This window comes from Scyliorhinus canicula, chromosome 20 (assembly GCF_902713615.1).
Source record: "Scyliorhinus canicula chromosome 20, sScyCan1.1, whole genome shotgun sequence".
Lineage (NCBI taxonomy): Eukaryota > Metazoa > Chordata > Chondrichthyes > Carcharhiniformes > Scyliorhinidae > Scyliorhinus > Scyliorhinus canicula.
In genome coordinates this window covers 61,924,036-61,938,491 of record NC_052165.1, presented here as the reverse complement: position 1 = coordinate 61,938,491, position 14,456 = coordinate 61,924,036, and the positions used below count along the sequence as shown (strand labels likewise).

Below are 14,456 nucleotides of genomic sequence, written 5' to 3'. Positions count from 1 at the left end.
AGGGCCAGCTGACGAACGTTGGCACCACTGCCAGTGGCTTCTCCCTCCGACTCCTCCACCAGGGCATCTCCCCTCTGTATTGCAATGTTGTGCAGCGCACAGCATACTACAACAATGCGAGCGACCCTGTCGGGCTGGTACTGCCGGGCCCCTCCGGAGCGGTCCAGGCACCTGAATCTCATTTTCAGCAGACCAAAGCAGCGCTCCTGGTTGCTGCATGGGCCTCATTGTAAAGGGTCTCCGCGTTGGTCTGAGGCCTCCGTATAGGCGTCATCAGCCAAGACCTCAGTGGATAACCCCGGTCGCCCAGCAACCAGCCCCTCAGCCGGGGGGGACGTCCCTCAAACATAGCGGGGATGAACGACTGCGCAAGAATGTACGCATCATGCACATTCCCTGGGAACCTTGCACACACGTGCATGATCCTCATGTGGGGGTCGCATACCACCTGGATGTTCATGGAGTATGTCTCCTTCCTGTTAGTGAACACTTCCCTGTTGCCTGCAGGCGGGCGCATGGGGACGTGAACACCATCAATTACTCCCTGGACCATCGGTATCCCGGCCACCTTGGCAAATCCACGGGCTCGTGCTTCTTGATTTGCTCGGTCCTCGGGAAAGGTGATGTAGCGGTCTGCGATGGCGAACAGGCGTCGGTCACACCCCGAATGCACCTGTGGACCGATGCCTGCAATATCCCGGAGAGGTCGCCACTCGGAGACTGGAAGGAACCGGTAGCATAAAAGTTAAGTGCCACCGTCACCTTGATGGCAACCGGTATAGTGTGTCCTCCTCCCATTCCAAGTGGGTGTCCTCCACGAGGTGGCAGATATGTGCGACCGCCTCCCTGCTGAGTCTCCTCCTGCAGGTGATGTCTGGCAGTGCCTCGAAAGAGATCCGGGCACGGTACACCCTAGGCCTCGATTGTCGCCTCTGGCATCCTGGCTCCACCATCAGCGTCTCCACCTCCTCCTCCCCCCCCCCCCCCATGCTACTCTACATTAGTGCCCGCATCCTGTGCCTTCCTCAGCGTTTGGGGATCAATGTTCCCCTCGGCATCCCCCTGGACATACCGGCCATGAGTGCTTGCGGCCTGTATGGCAACGACGGGCCACTCCGCGGCCATTCCCTCTGCTGCTGCAGCTGCCGCTGCATTCTCGGGGAAGCCTTCCCCAGTCTGCGGAGACTCCGGGATGGTCCGCTCACCTCCTCACATCAGCCAGCACGACTGGCTGGCGACTTTAAAAAGCAGGTGTGGACGGCGACGGCGTGAACTGGGGTCACGCCATCGGGACTTCGGCCCATCTTGGCCGGAGAATAGAGGGGATTGCGGAGAATCGCCATTTTGGGTGCCTCGGGCAATTCTCCGGGTTTTGGCACACGGAACACGACGGAACCGATTTCGCCGTTTGGGAGAATCGCGGGAGCGGGTCGGACCGGCATCAAGTGAAAAACTGGCGCGGCCCGCTATTCTCCCAACTGGCATGGCCTCGGAGAATCGCGCCCACTATCTTTCATGGAACATTTGAAAAAATAGGATCTCTGAGTCCAGCTGCAGATGTGTCCCACAGACACTGGCAGATGTCTAGAAATTATGCTCGAATAATCGCCTGAGGTACAGTCAGTGGCGGAATGCTCTTGGGGAGGGAGAGGCGACTTACTGCATCCGCGTTAGCAATTTGCATCCCAAGCAGATGCTGAAAAATGCAGCTGTAAGCCACCAGCAGCAGGGCTCAACACTGCGCCCTCACTGAGGCGATGAGCAGCATGGGCTTATCTTCCCTTAAAAGACTCAGTAATGGCATTCTGCTCAGTCACTATGTCGAACCGTCGACCGCACATATACGGGTAGAATTTCTTCACACTGAATATAAACGCTAAGCCCTCCTTCTAAATCTGAGCATATATGTTTGTTCTGCTTCAGGAAGGGTCCTTGAGGAAAAGGCAATAGTGCGCCCCGAACCATCTCCCATTTTGTCAGATAAAACTGCACCTACACCAGAAAGGGAAGCATCACATGTCAGCATGATCGGTTTTGCCGGGTCAAAATGCACCAAGAGGTTTGGAGATTGTAATTCTTGCTTCAAACTCCGAAGGCTTCCTCTTGGCGTTCTCTCCACTGCCTCCGCTGATTCTTCCTGGATAGCTGGTGTAATGGTGTCAATGTTGTGGCTAACTTCGAAATGAACCCTAATAATTGGCCCTACCGAGGAAGGATTCAAGCTCGCTAATATTTTTTGAGTGCAGGGATGTCTCGTATGGCCTTGACCTTTTCTTCCAACCCTGTTGCATCTACACAAAATCATTGGTAAGTCACTTCTGAGGCCTGAAAAGTACATTTTTCCTGTTTTAGGTGGCTTTCGCATCAAGTATAATAATCTTTATTAGTGTCACAAGTAGGCTTACATTAAGCAATGACGTTACTGTGAAAAGGCCCTAATCGCCACACTCCGGCGCATGTTCGGGTACACTGAGAGGAAATTCAGAATGTCCAAATCACCCAACAGACTAGTCTTTCGGGACTTGTGGGAGGAAACCGGCGCACCCGGAGGAAACCCACGCAAACACGGGGAAAACGTGCAGACTCTGCACAGACTGACTCAAGCCGGGAATCGAACCTGGGACCTTGGCACAGTGAAGCGATAGTGCTAACTACTGTGCTATTGTGCCGCACGAAACCTCTTTAATAATTCCTGAAGGCTGGCCATGTGTTCTTCTGCCAGTGACAAGCACATCATCAAAGTAAACTGCCACTTCCCTGGAGAAAAATTTCCATTCTACGCTGGAAACTAGCGCAGCAGTCTGGTATACTGGAAGAGACCTTTATGGGTATTGGTTGTTGCAAACTTTACGAGACACCTTCTCCAACTCTCATTGCAGGTAAACATGACTGATGTCCAGTTTTGAATTGATGAGGCCACTCGCCAACTTAGCGTAGAGGTCCTCAACTCAGGGAATTGAATACCAATTGACTTGGACAGCCTGATTAATGGTCAGATTTTGGTCCCAAGAAATCCTTATTGAATGATCAGGTTTAAGGACAGGGACTATTGGTGCTGCCCATTCTGAAAACTGGACTGATTTGATTACATCCAGCTCTTCCAATCTCTTTAGCTCTGCCTCAAACTTTCTGATGCAATGCTTTTGGCACTGGTCTGTCTCTGAAGAACTGAGGTCCTTGTTCCCACCCTCTTAAAGGACCTGCGTACCAAATCCTCTATCCCTTGGGGGAGCACAGGCCCCAAGGCACCTGAAGTTAAGAGGATCGGCAGGAGTACAGCTGAGTGCCCCCACCCAGAGCACTCTGGGGGTGTCCAGCATATCTGAGGGAGATAGAAAATGGGTGACCAAAAAACAGAGCAAGAGTAGGAAGGCAGTGCAGGTGTCCCCTCGGTCATCTCCCTGCAAAACAGATATACATCTTTGGATACTGTTGAGGGAGATGGCTCATCAGGGGAAGACGGCAGCAGCCAGGTTCATGGCACCGTGGCTGGCTATGCTGCGCATCAGGGCAGGAAGAAGAATGGAAGGGCTATAGTGATAGGGGACTCAATCATAATGGGAATAGACAGGCGGTTCTGCGGACGCAATCGAGACTCCAGGGTGGTATGTTGCCTCCCTGGTGCAAGGGTCAAGGATGTCTTGGAGCAGCTGCAGGACATTTCGGGGGGGGGGGGTGATGTAGGGTGAACAGCCAGCTGTTGTGGTGCACATAGGCACCAACGATATAGGTAAAAAATGGGACGAAGTCCTACAAGTTGAATTCAGGGAGTTAGGAGTTAAACTAAAAAGTAGGACCTCAAAGGTAGTAATCTCAGGATTGCTACCTTTGCCACGAGCTAGTCAGAGTAGGAATGTCAGGATAGATAGGATGAATACGTGGCTCGAGGGATGGTGCAAGAGGGAGGGATTCAAATTCCTGGGGCATTGGAATCGGTTCTGGGGGAGGTGGGACCAGTACAAAACGGAAGCTCTGCACCTGGCAGGACTGGAACTGATGTCCTAGGGGCGGGGGGGGTGGGGGGGTTGCTAGAACTGTTATAGAATCATAGAACTGTACAGCACAGAACAGGCCCTTCGGCCCTCAATGTTGTGCCGAGCAATGATCACCCTACTCAAACCCACGTATCCACCCTATATCCGTAACCCAACAATCCCCCCTTAACCTTACTTTTTAGGACACTACGGGCAATTTAGCATGGCCAATCCACCTAACCCGCACATCTTTGGACTGTGGGAGGAAACCGGAGCACCCGGAGGAAACCCACGCACACACGGGGAGGACGTGCAGACTCCGCACAGACAGTGACCCAGCCAGGAATCGAACCTGGGACCTTGGAGCTGTGAAGCATTTATGCTAACCACCATGCTACCGTGCTGCCCAGTGTTGCAGAGGGTTTAAACTAATGTGGCAGGGGGATGGGAACTGATGCAGGAAATTGGAAGGTAGTAAAACAGGGACAGAAACAAAAGGCAGTAAGGGGGAAAGTGTAAGGCAGAGAAGCCATAGTCGAAAATTAAAAAGGGCGACACCACACGATACAGTGACTGAGGGGAGCTCAGTGAATAGGCCCAGTAATACTAAAAGGAATAAAACGGGAAGTAAGAACATAAATGAAAGCGACACAGCAGGTTGTTACCTGAAGATATGGGTTAAACGACAAGGAAAATTAGGAGAAAAGTTAAGAAGAAATATAACTTAGGAGAGGTTACTGATCGAGGTGTTAAGATTCAAAACAGAGGTATAAAAGCCAACATAAAAGTGTACTTTACCTGAATGCTCGTAGTATTCGGAATAAGGTAAATGAGTTGATGATGCAAATCATCGTGAATGACTATGATTTAGTGGCCCTTGCTGAAACATGGTTAAGGGATGGTCACGACTGGGAGTTAAATATCAGAGGGTATCAAACTATTCGGAAGGACAGAGTGGATGGTAAGAGAGGTGGTGTAGCTCTGTTATTTAAGGATGACATCCGGGCAATAGTAAGGAATGACATCGGTGCATAAGGTTCAATCCATTTGGGTGGAAATCAGGAATAGTAAGGCGAAAAAGTCACTGATAGGAGTAGTCTTTAGGCCACCAAGTAGTAACATTATTGTGGGGCAGGCAATAAAGAAAGAAATAACTGATGCATATAGAAATGGTACAGCAGTTATCATGGGGGATTTTAATCTATGCGTCAATTGGTTTAACCAGGTCGGTCAAGGCAGCCTTGAGGAGGAGTTTATAGAATGTATCCGTGATAGTTTCCTAGAACAGTATGTAATGGAACCTACGAGGGAACAAGCGGTCCTAGATCTGGTCCTGTGTAATGAGACAGGATTGATTAATGATTTCATAGTTAGGGATCCTCTCGGATGGAGCGATCACAATATGGTGGAATTTAAAATACAGATGGAGGGTGAAAAGGTAAAATCAAACACTAGTGTTTTGTGCTTAAACATAGGAGATTGCAATGGTATGAGAGAAGAGCTAGCTAAGGTAGACTGGGAGCAAAGACTTTATGCTGAAACAGTTGAGGAACAGTGGAGAACCTTCCAAGCAATTTTTCACAGTACTCAGTAAAGGTTTATAACAACAAAAAGGAAGGACAGTAGCAAGAGGGAAAATCGACCGTGGATATCTAAGGAAATAAGGGAGAGTATCAAATTGAAGGAAAAAGCATGCAAAGTGGCAAAGATTAGTGGGAGACTAGAGGACTGGGAAATCTTTAGGGGGCAACAGAAAGCTACTAAAAAAGCTATAAAGAAGAGTAAAATAGATTATGAGAGTAAACTTTCTCAGAATATAAAAAGAGAGAGTAAAAGTTTCTACAAATATATAAAACAAAAAAGACACAAATAACATGCCAGTGACTGATAGAAATGAGGCTATGACAGGTGAGGACCTTGAGAGGATTGTTGTCACTAAGCAGGTAGTGATGGGCAAGCTGATGGGGCTAAAGGTAGACAAGTCTCCTGGCCCTGATGGAATGCATCCCAGAGTGCTAAAAGAGATGGCTAGGGAAATTGCAAATGCACGAGTGATAATTTACCAACATTCATTAGACTCTGGGGTGGTCCCAGCGGATTGGAAATTAGCTAATATGACACCATTTTTAAAAAGAGGTAGGCAGAAAGCGGGCAATTATAGGCCAGTTAGCTTAACTTCGGTAGTAGGGAAGACAATGGAATCTATCATCAAGGATGAAATAGCGAGGCATCTGGATGGAAATTGTCCCATTGGGCAGACGCAGCATGGGCTCATAAAGGTCAGGTCGTGCCCAACTAATTTAGTGGAATTTTTTGAGGACATTACCAGAGCGGTAGATAACGGGGAGTCAATGGATGTAGTATATCTGGATTTCCAGAAAGCCTTTGACAAGGTGCCACACAAAAGGTTGCTGCATAAGATAAAGATGCATGGTATTAAGGGTAAAGTAGTAGCATGGATAGAGAATTGGTTAATTAATAGAAAGCAAAGAGTGGGGATAAATAGGTGTTTCTCTGGTTGGCAATCAGTAGCTAGTGGTGTCCCTCACGGATCAGTGTTGGGCCCACAATTGTTCACAATTTACATAGATGATTTGGAGTTGGGGACCAAGGGCAATGTGTCCAAGTTTGCAGACGACACTAAGAGGAGTGGTAAAGCAAAAAGTGCAGATGATACCGGAAGTTTGCAGAGGGATTTAGATAGGTTAAGTGAATGAGCTTGGGTCTGGAAGATGGAATACAATGTTGACAAATGTGAGGTTATCCATTTTGGTGGGAATAACAGCAAAAGGGATTATTATTTAAATGATAAAATATTAAAACATGCTGCTGTGCAGAGAGACCTGGGTGTGCTACTGCATGAGTCGCAAAAAGTTGGTTCACAGGTGCAACAGGTGATTAAGAAGGCAAATGGAATTTTGTCCTTCATTGCTGGAATTTAAGACTAGGGAGTTGTCCTGCAATTGTATAAGGTGTTAGTGAGTATTGTGTTCAGTTTTGGTCTCCTTACCTGAGAAAGGATGTCCTGGCGCTGGAGGGTGTGCAGAGGAGATTCACTAGGTTAATCCTAGAGTTGAAGGGGTTGGATTACAAGGAGCGGTTGAGTAGACTGGGACTGTACTCGTTGGAATTTAGAAGGATGAGGGGGGGGATCTTATAGAAACATGTAAAATTAAGAAGGGAATAGATAGGATAGATGCGGGAAGGTTGTTTCCATTGGCAGGTGAAAGCAGAACTAGGGGCATAGCCTCAAAATAAGGGGAAGTAGATTTAGAACTGAGTTTAGGAGGAACGTCTTCACCCAAAGGGCTGTGAATCTATGGAATTCCTTGCCCAGTGAAGCAGTTGAGGCTCCTTCATTAAATGTTTTTAAGATAAAGATAGATAGATTTTGAAGAATAAAGGATTAAGGGTTATGGTGTTCAGGCCGGAAAGTGGAGCTGAGTCCACAAAAGATCAGCCATGATCTCATTGAATGGCGGAGCAGGCTTGAGGGGCCAGATGGAATACTCCTGCTCCTAGTTCTTATGTTCTTATGTTCTTGCCCCCCTCCTTGTGAGCAACACACTTCCAGCCCAGCATACCAAGGAGGGCAGCATTGCAGCACCCGTGCAGCCGAAAGTAGGCCCCTACCCTCAAGGCTAAGCCCCCCCCCCAGGGGACGCCCACCAGGGACTTCTCAAGCAACAGGACACGGAAGGCAACAGGCCACCTCAACCTCAATTGGGGATCCTGCACATAGATCGAGACATAGCAGGAGGGTGAGGAAGAGCAAGAAACTGAAGGTACCAAGTCGGCACAGGTGATCACAGGCACTATTTTAGGTAGGCCGCCACTTTAATGTAGCCTTTGTAATAAACATCACTTTGTTCACTAACAGATCCTCCTGTCATTTCAGGACACCATGCTCTGCAAACGCCTGCACACATTCTTCCCTGCGGAGTCTTCCCTCGGTCTCTCCCACCTCCCACACGCTGCTGCAAGTGGGCACGCTGGAACCGATTAGTACTCCTTTTGATAACCATGAAACTGGCTTCTGTGGGGAGTGGAGGAGGTGAGTAGCCATCTTTTCTCACAAGCAAAGAGCCTGGGGGGGTGCTGGGCTTGCTGCCCCAGTGTTCTGCAGGGGTAGAGTGACCCTTGGCTTGGTAAGGGGACACCACGGGAATGCGTATGGTAAAGGGGAGGCAACCGCTCATGGCATTAGCTTGCTAATCCCTGGATTGTGTGCAGCCATTTCAGGGGCAACCCCAGCCCCTTCCAGTCTGCCCCACCAGAATTGGTTAAGTGGGCACTTCACACAACCACTATCTGTGTGGAGTTTGCACATTCTCCCCATGTCTGCGTGGGTCTCACAACCCAAAGATGTGCTGGATAGGTGGATTGGCCATGCTTGGTATGCTGGGCAGGAAGTGTGTTGCTCACAAGAACTAGGAGCAGGAGTAGGCCCCTTAGTTGGAAAAAGAATTAGTTACTTTAAATTTTTTAAAAGGTGAGCACTTCATACAACGCAAGTGGATTCCCGTGGGTGGGCAGGACATGTAACATGTGGCAGTCATTGCCTAGTATCCCAATCACACATTGATGCATGGACACGGTGGGAGGCAATACACATGCAGCAGCCAACAACCGAACACCTAGTGGATGGGACACAGCACTGGGGACATGTCCAACAGCCAGAGGGTGGGTAATTGCTGCAGGAAGGGGGAGATCCTGGAGAGATGGGCCAAGGAGTCGGTCTGCGTTGCCATGGAAAGTGACAGAAGCGTCATACTGGTTGTTCCAGGGTTTTAAATGTGTAATCCAATTCCCCATTCTCCCAACACGCCCTCAGACCCCCGCCCCCATATCCCCGACCTACTCCTCCGCCCACTTTCCCCCTTCCCCCGCCCACTTTTCCCCTCCCCCAGTGATTCTCTATGTGCTTGGCCCTCCTAGCTCTACCGCTACATCTAGGTGTGTTGCCAGGATGCACATCAGAGGCAGAGCAGCCAGCTGCATACCATGTCCTGTGGTCTTCGATACCCTGAGCGGGCATCCTCTGGGGGCCCTGGGGCCAGAGGGCCCCGGCGCACTTTTCGACAGCACATGTACAGCTGTGCAGCCCTATCCCATGTGCTGGCTGCGAGACGCGGCCTTATTAGAGGGATGGAACTTGAGAAAGCTGGTGGCCACTATTGTCACTCCATAGGATGGGTCCAGGTTGGCGCCCAGCACCCCCTTCTCATGCACGGTGTCCATAAGGCCCTGGGGTTCGCCTTGGGACAGAAAGGCAGCTGGTTCAAGCCCCGGTTGCACCTGCATCATCTGGTTCTGCCAACCCTAGCGGCTCCCCAATGTTTGCACCATCGTGTCGACACCCTTGGCAATGCTCCTCAGTGATTGGACCATGCTGTGCAGCGCCTCGGCAATGCCCACCTGTGACTGGGACAAGTTCTACATCACCTCCGCCATTCCCATCTGAGAGCAGGACATGTCCCGCAGCACCTCATTAAGGTCAGCCTTGGGTTACATCCTCCCAGCGAGGCGGACAATCTGCTGAGGCCCTCAGCCATGGCTGTCACCAACTGCGTGCTGCCTTGGACACCTTCACGTTGACGCCGTGCACCACGCTCTCCACTGTGGGCGCCACCCTCGCAGTGTTGGCCTCGGTGCCATGCATTGTTGGTGACATCTCCTACACCCATAGCCTCTGGGATTCCTCCAATCGAGGGGGGTTGAGGACGTGTTGGGGAGAGTGGGGCGGTACCATCAGTAGAGTAGGGAATTGTATTACACATTAAAAAATGCTGGAGTGTCACTGACATCTCCCTCTCAATATCCTGACCGCTCCCTATCGTCTCCCATCAGCTCTGCGTAACCCTGGTCCAGAGGCTCAGCATCTGTCTGGGACCCAGCTGGGTCCTGAGATCCAGCAGTGCTCCGACTGCTGTCTCACTGGCGGGGCGTTAGTGTCTACTCACTCGTGCTGCCCGGTGGCATTGACTTTTTTACAGCACTGGGGGCCAGTCACATTCCCAGAGCTTACAGCCGCCGCCACCTCGTCCCAGGCGGCACTGGCTGCCCTATGGCCCTCCTTGACCCTCAGGTGAACAGACATCCCTCCTGGCCTTCAGCGCATCTAGAAGCCTGGCCGAGTCCACATCGCCGAATCTTGGGGTCTTCTTGAAAGGATGGTTGCGAGCGGATTGGGGTTGGCTGTGGAGGTGCTGCTCGACTTAGTGGGAGAGGAAGCTGACGAGTGCAGTACCGGCGAATCAGCTGGCGAGCCTTCATTTGCGGCAAGAAGCCTGTGGGATCTCATGCAGTGGACCAATTAACATTCAATAGCATTGCCGACCATTCCCACTCGCTACCACACTTCAATATCTTTCTGGAGGGGGCATCACGGTGGTGCAGTGGTTAGCACTGCTGCCTCAGCCCACCAAGGACCCGAGTTCGATCACGGCCCTGGGTCACTGTCCGTGTGGAGTCTGCACACTCTACCCGTGTCTGCTTGGGTCTCACCCCCAAAAGAGGGTAGGTGAATTGGCAACGCTAAATTGGAAAGAAAGAATTGGGTACTCTAAATTTATTTTTAAAAGTAAATCTTTCCGGAGAATCGCGCCCAAGGTCTTAATCATAGAATTTACAGTGCAGAAGGAGGCCATTCGACCCATCGAGTCTGCACCGGCTCCTGGAAAGAGCACCCTACCCAAGGTTAACACCTCCACCCTATCACCATAACCCAGTAACCCCACCCAACACTAAGGGCAATTTTGGACACTAAGGGCAATTTATCATGTCCAATCCATCTAACCTGCACATCTTTGGACTGTGGGAGGAAACTGGAGCACCCGGAGGAAACCCACGCACACGCGGGGAGGATGTGCAGACTCCGCACAGACAGTGACCCAAGCCGGAATCGAACCTGGGACCCTGGAGCTGTGAAGCGATTGTGCTACCCACAATGCTACCGTGCTGCCCTTTTTTGTCAGAATTTGGTCGATGAAAGGCTGGATAATGTTACAGTGGGTTTCAAATTTTTTGATGATTATTTCCAGCTTGCCCTTGTCCTCCCCTTCCAGGTAGGTAAAGGTATTATATATTTCTAATGCCTGCGGCCCAGCCAGGGATAAGAGCAAGGCTATCTTCCTGGCCTCAGATGCTGAGTTCAGATCCTTAGCTTCTAGATATAAATTGAACTGTTGTATAAAAAGTTTCCAATTGAAATGCATATTACCAGTGGTCTCGAGCAGGCGTGGAGCTTGGATTGGGTCCATTATGCCGATTGGTATCCGAAGGGTCCGAATGCTGCGAGGCCTTCCTTGGTCGAATGTTTGGTTAAGTTCTCTTCTCTTGCTGGTGTCTAGCTAGCTTGCTGAAATCACTCTTGGCACCATATGTTATTCTCGAAGTCTGAATAAAGATTGTAGACTTCCAGTTAACACAAATGCTTTATTCAGAGGGTTTGTTCTGTTTCCAGAGCTCAACTAGATGCAAAACAGTCAAGAGTTATGACCAGTGAAGCTAAGATAGACTGCCTATGCTGAGCTGTCTCTGTCTGCTGCTGCTCACTAGCCCTGTGCTTCTGAAAGAGGCCGATCCTCCCTTGGGTCAGACCCTTTATACACGTCTCTGATGCTGCCCTCTAGTGATGCTGTGGCTGTTACATCTGTGCTGTAGTCCCTGGTGTATGTGCAGATGTACAGGTCACTACAATTACAGGACACGTGACAGAGCTTCCCTTCCAAAGGTCAAAGTGTGACATATATTCCAGAGGGTTCTAGAGAGTGCAAAGCGACATAGCACTTGTGGGACATGCAGGATGGACTACAAGTTTAAATGTTAAATTGTAACTGTCACATCTACCTTTAATGAGTGTATGGTGTATAAAAGGTAAAAACTTTAATAAAAATATATTTTTTTAAAGTTTAAATATTGATTGAATGGCCAAGAGGCAAAGTTCATAGACTGGCAAAAATGGGGTGAAAACATGCAAAATAAGAAAGTGCAGCACAAGTACATACACTGTGTACAAAACTGTCCTTTGTGCCAGGAAATGAAAAAGAGAAAAAGAGGCCCCCAAGAGGGAAGAGGCCCCGCAGTAGTAATCCCTACAGTTATAAAAGTGCAAGTAGAGGTCACAGCTTGAATAGACTAGATAAGGGAATGAAGGCCACTGACAGTCTTTGAACAGAACTAGAAGCAGAAGTCGTCACACACTTTTACTGACTGTCCAGAAGCTTGAGGATAAACAAAGGGAATTTGATAGTTGGAGAGAGATACTCATTAAATCCGATGATGTGGAGATGCCAGCGTTGGAGTGGGGTGAGCACAGTAAGAAGTTTTACAACACCAGGTTAAAGTCCAAAATGTTTGTTTCAAACACTAGCTTTCAGAGCACTGCTCCTTCCTCAGGTGAATGAAGAGGTATGTTCCAGAATCATATATATATATATATAGACAAATTCAAAGATGCCAGACAATTCCGAGGTAGCAAATATGATCAAGCAGCTTTTCCTTACATGGGTGCATTTGTCACTGGCAATCGAACTTATAAAGCTAAAATTAGGCTAGTTGGTGGGAATTTTGAAGAGCGGCTGGGCAATAAAGATGCTAGAATGGACTTTACCACAGCTGGAAAAATAATATTGTAATTCTTTGTATTCACGTTGCCACGTATTCACAAGTGCAACCAATAATCTGTACTTCTGCAGGAACAGACATCTTAAAGAGAAATGTTTTTGAAACCATCCAAAGAGCATGCCGATGCAGAAGGAAAAAAAAACTTAACAAATATCCAGGGCAGAATTCTCCGCTCCCGCGTGGCATCGGGAAAGCCGTCGTGAACTCGGCCGAGTTTCACGACGGCCTCGGAGGCTGCTCCTCGCACCCTATTCACCCCCCCCCCCCTTCAAGGGGGCTAGGAGCGGCGCTCTGTAAATCTCGGCTGCCGGGCCTTGACGCTTGTGTCAAAGCGCGCGCCGAGAATGATTGGACGGCAGGGCCTAATTGACGTCAGTCGCGCATGCGCAGGTTGGCCGGCTCCAACCCACGCATGCGCGGTTGCCGTCTTCCCCTCCGCTGCCCTGCAAGATATGGCGGCTTGACCTTGCGTGGCAGCGGAGGGGAAAGAGCACGTCCCTTGGAGATGCCGGCCCGACGGTCGGTGGGCACCGATCATGGGCCAGTCTCCTCCCGAGCACGGCCGAGGTGCTCACTCCCCTCTCCGCCCCCCACAAGCCACAAGCGAACCTTTGGCGCCATGTTCACGATGGCAGCGACCAGGTGTGGTTGCCACCAGCGTGAACCGGTCGTGAACGTCAGGCCGCTCAGCCCGGAGAATCACCGGTCGCCGTGAAAAACGGCGAGCGGCGATTCTCCGAGCGGGGGGTGGGAGAATCGCAGGGGGTGCCATGGCGGCGTGTCGTGAGTCGCCCGGCCCTCCCACGATTTTCCCACCCAGCGTGGGGAGTGGGGAATCGCGCACTGCTCTGAATGATGCTTCCAGTGTATGATAGTTTTCGGTGAGATCTGTTTTGCTGGAAATAAGTTGTGTTCAACAAAAAGCAAAAGCAACCAACCACACTCCTTTCTTCGTATCTTAAAGGAAACCATAAGGACCTGTGAATTTGAGGTATTATTTGAACTTGAATCCTATTTTCTTCATTTGAGACTTTAACCACAAAATGCAACAGGAGACAGTCCAGTGATGTAACTCAGGAAACTTTACTCGATATGAATTAATACTTAACAAAGCAGTGCAGCAAATTGCCAGGCGTACTATGGCTCTTGCTTTCTGGTTCGATTTAGGTTTGCAAGGCAACACTTAGTTCCCGTTTGTTCCCCGTAAGCTCTGTGGGTCTTCTCCTTCCCTGTGGACAGCAGGCTCTACAAAACTTGCTGCATGCCTTGCTCACTGAAATCTGCTGTTTACCAGCCCTTCCCAGGCCACAACCCATAACATGATCAAAGATGTTATTGTTTCCTGATTGGCCTGAATGAGGTTAGGCTAATTCTTAATTGGCTTAAAGGATGCATGATCAATCTGTGATTGGTCTAGGTGGGCATGATCAGTTTCTAATTGGTTTCCTGAGGGTGATGGTCATCTATTGATATCATTTCCCATCGTCCCCTGACTGACCCTTTTGTGGGACCGTCCCACTCACTGAAGTTTGTTTCCGTCACCTCCTGCTAAGATGAAAGGATGTTTTGTGGTGTCTTCCTTGTCCATTGTTTAGGATGGAGGAAGTATGCTGTGTTATCCTTTATGAATGGTGCCTTGAGCGCATTGTTTTGGGACTTGCTTAATTGGTGCTGGCTCCTTATTAAATCAAATCTGTATCAGTGACTGCTTTAGGGGCCCGGTTCTTTATCTGTAGGTGTTGTGGCTTAGACTGAGTCACATCAATGTTAGAATAAAGTAGGGAAGTTGATTACAACTTAAAACTATGTATATCTAATACAGAATACTACAAGGTAAGCCAAAATACAATAACA

At 49.5% G+C, this 14,456-nt stretch overlaps 1 long non-coding RNA gene across 1 annotated transcript in view; it reads right to left on the bottom strand.

Annotated features, from left to right (window-relative positions):
* LOC119955240 overlaps positions 1-11,638 on the bottom strand; it is a 43,692-nt gene extending 32,054 nt beyond the window's left edge. Inside the window, exon 1 of the long non-coding RNA XR_005458415.1 lies at positions 11,197-11,638. This is a non-coding gene — a long non-coding RNA (uncharacterized LOC119955240). The remainder of the gene's footprint in view (positions 1-11,196) is intronic.
* Between the last annotated feature and the right edge of the window lie 2,818 nt (positions 11,639-14,456).